Below are 3538 nucleotides of genomic sequence, written 5' to 3'. Positions count from 1 at the left end.
TGGGACCCAGCCATCCCCTTCCCCGCTGAGAACCGTGACACGGCCCACCTGCGTCCTCGTGAGGGAGCGGGACGAGGTCGGGAGACAGGGCGCCGGGGCCCGGCTTAACGGAAACCTGCTGGCACGGTCTCCCCTTGTGCCCTCCGGCCGGCGAGAGCTCGCTCGGGCCGGTGTGTGGCCCCGCAGGCCCGAGACCACCTCTGGGAGGGTCTCGTCTGCTAGGCTATTCCCCCGGGCCTCTGGACCCCTGTCAGCCACTTCCTGGCCTCCTACCGCGACAGCGTATAGAGTTGACAGCTACTTCCCGGTTCTGCGTTCAACTGGGCACTGTGTGGCACTCTGCTGTCCACCTGCAGTGCGAGGTGATTGTCCTCATCGGGGTGTCAAGTTCGTGTCATGACCTTCCACTCGTGGCTCTGCACACTCCTCCAGGCTTTGCAGTTTCACTCTCTCCCACCACCTTTTTGTTTTCTGAGAAGTTGAAAGGAGGAGAAAGGGTTCGGTGTTCTTTTTTTTTTTTTTTTTCCAAGTATTGAGCATATGCATTTCTTCTGCAGTAAGATATCAGACGTCTAGAACTGTTTATTGGATGGATGTTTTTCTAATTGACATAGTTTGGGATTCGGAAGAGAGATACAGCTTTTGAAAATAATTTAGATAGGTGTTATTTGTACTTAGGGCTTCCCAGGTGGGTCAGCGTTAAGAATCCGGTTGCACTGCAGGTGACAAAGGGTCGATCCCTAGGTCAGGAAAATCCCCTGGAGGAGGAAATGGCGACCCACTCCAGTATTCTTGCTTGGCGAATCCCATGGACAGAGGAACCTCTCAGGCTGCAGTCCAAGAGGACTGAGCAACTAACACTTTTATTTGTACTTAATTTCTTAATATACCTGTTCAATCCTAATTTTAGTTTTCTCCTTTGGGGAAAAAAGAGTCAGTCAGTTCAGTTGCTCAGTCGTGTCTCTTTGCGACTCCATGGACTGGAGCACACGAGGCCTCCCTGTCCATCACCAACTCCTGCAGCTTGCTCAGACTCATGTCCATCAAGTTGGTGATGCCATCCAACCATCTCGTTCTCTGTCACCCCCTTCTCTTCCTGCCTTTAATCTTTCCCAGCATCAGGGTCTTTTCCAATGAGTTAGTTCTTCACATCAGGTGGCCACAGTATTGGAGCTTCAGCTTCAGCATCAGTCCTTCCAGTGAATATTAGGACTGATTTCCTTTAGGATTGACTGGCTGGATCTCCTTGCAGTCCAAGGGACTCTCCAACACCACACTTCAAAAGCATCAATTCTTTGGCGCTCAGCTTTCTTTATAGTCCAACTCTCACATCCATACATGACTACTGGAAAAACCATAGCTTTGACTAGACGGACCTTTGTTGGCAAAGTAATGTCAACTTTACTTTGTAAAGTTACTTTGTTGGCAAAGTAATGTCTGCTTTTTAATATGCTGTCTAGGTTGGTCATAGCTTTCTTTCCAAGAAGCAAGCATCTTTTAATTTCATGGCTGCAGTCACCATCTACAGTGATTTTGGAGCCCAAGAAAATAAAGCTTCTCACTGTTTCCATTGTTTCCCCATCTATTTGCCATGAAGTGATGGGACCGGATGCCATGATCTTAGTTTTTTGTATGTTGAATTTTAAGCCAACTTTTTCACTCTCCTCTCTCACTTTCATCAAGAGGCTCTTCAGTTCCTCTTCACCTTCTGCAATAAGGATGGTGTCATCTGCGTATCTGAGGTTATTGGTATTTCTCCCAGCAATCTGAAAAACAGTAACCTTTAAAAATGAGCACACGGTTTCTTGAACTTTGTGCAGTGAAGTGTGTTCTAAGAAATAGCACAGAATCTTGTTTTTCTCTGTTTTATAATTATACCCCACAGGTCATGATTAATATCCAGAGTCCAGTTAATCTAGCTGTAAATGGCAAGATTCTTTTAATTGTAAAGCATAGTGTGGCAAAATACAAAATCGGGGTTTTCTTTTTTAGGTTATTCACATCATAGTAGCATATTTTCCTCATAGTCTACATTTTTGTAGTGGGAGACTTTTCTTCTAAAGGTTAAGAAAGAGTAGATTAAGAAATTAAATTTTATTTCAGTAGATCATTTCAAATCAATGTTTTCACCATTCATTTATTTTTAAATTTCAATATGTGCTGGAAATGCTACTTTTTTATTCCAAATAATGATTAATATCAGTCACTAATGCCTGAAATGGAAGGAATATGACTGTCAGGATCACAGTTACTGGTGATCAGAGCTCTGTCCTCCTCCATCAGTCACATAATCTAAACCAGCGAAGTTCTGTTTAATAAAACATTGCATTCTCAATTCCAGGAAGGGAGATGAAGTTTAAAAACCTACACAAGAACAAATTATTTGAATGGTGCTCTACACCCAGGCCAAAACATATGGAAAATAGTTGCTAACTTTTTTGTTTCTTCTACATTCAAACACAACGTTTAGGTAAGGTCTTGTAAGGCATGCTTTATAATGAAAGTCATATCTCAAGGGGATCCTGCAAGATGACTTTAAAAGTCTAAACAGAAATGACATTGATTAAGCGTGTGGGAAATAAGAATGTGTGTAAAAGAAGAAACGCGGAAAGGAAATACAGTAAAAACTTTTTAAAATTACACATTTTTTCTTAAAATTACACATTTTTCTGTCTAGAAACATGGTGGGTAGCTTGTTCAACAAACATTCTTTGATGCCTGTGTATTACTGTTAGTGACAAGTTGTATTCAGAGCCTTGACCCCAAGTTTAAATTGCAGAAAGGGGCCTACTTAATCTCTAACTCAGCAGATTAAAAGGAATCTTGAAGAAGGAATTAATTATCGCCGTTTTAAACTTCCATATCACGGGGGGGTGGTGTGTTTTGTTTTGTTTTTTCTTTTAAGATTTTCGGATAATTCACTGTCAAAATTATTACTATCCTCTTCCTTCACGTAGAGTCTGTGTTTTAGTTCCCTCTGGGATTGTAACAGTCTCTTGTAGGAAAGTAATTTTTTCTTAATAAGTTCGTTCTGTTCTTTGTCATACTTCTACACTCTCTCGTCAACTTTTACATGAATTTATTTTCCAGTTTCTATTAATCCAAGGAGAAATTGACAGTTATCTGTGGAGCTTTCATGATTTTTTTTTTTTTCCACAAACTAACAAAAAGTTACATTTTTTCACTTTTTACAAACCCAAGAACTTTTTTATTTTTTATTTCTTTTTTCTAAACAGCTTTATTAGGGTATAATTGATACATACAAGAAATACACATGTTTAATAGTTAGAATTGGATGAGTTTGGGCATATGCATACACCTGTGATCCCATCTCCATATGCAAGGTAATAGACATATCTGTCCCCACCAGAAGTGCCTTGTGTCCCCTGGGTGTGAGTGTGTGTTGCTATTAAGAATGCAAAGAACTAAATAGACATTTCTTCAAAGAAGACATACAGATGGCTAACAAACACATAAAAAGATGCTCAACATCACTCATTATCAGAGAAATGCAAATCAAAACCACTATGAGGTACCA

At 40.8% G+C, this 3538-nt stretch overlaps 1 protein-coding gene across 1 annotated transcript in view; it reads left to right on the top strand.

Annotated features, from left to right (window-relative positions):
- The first annotated feature begins 147 nt into the window (after positions 1 to 147).
- SLC35B3 (solute carrier family 35 (adenosine 3'-phospho 5'-phosphosulfate transporter), member B3) overlaps positions 148 to 3538 on the top strand; it is a 21170-nt gene continuing 17779 nt past the window's right edge. The window contains exon 1 of the mRNA XM_010835850.1: positions 148 to 362. The gene's annotated coding sequence lies outside the window, so the exon portion shown is untranslated. The remainder of the gene's footprint in view (positions 363 to 3538) is intronic.

Source organism: Bison bison, unplaced genomic scaffold (genome assembly GCF_000754665.1).
Source record: "Bison bison bison isolate TAMUID 2011002044 unplaced genomic scaffold, Bison_UMD1.0 scf7180017864053, whole genome shotgun sequence".
NCBI lineage: Eukaryota > Metazoa > Chordata > Mammalia > Artiodactyla > Bovidae > Bison > Bison bison.
This window is presented reverse-complemented; position numbering and strand designations above follow the sequence as displayed.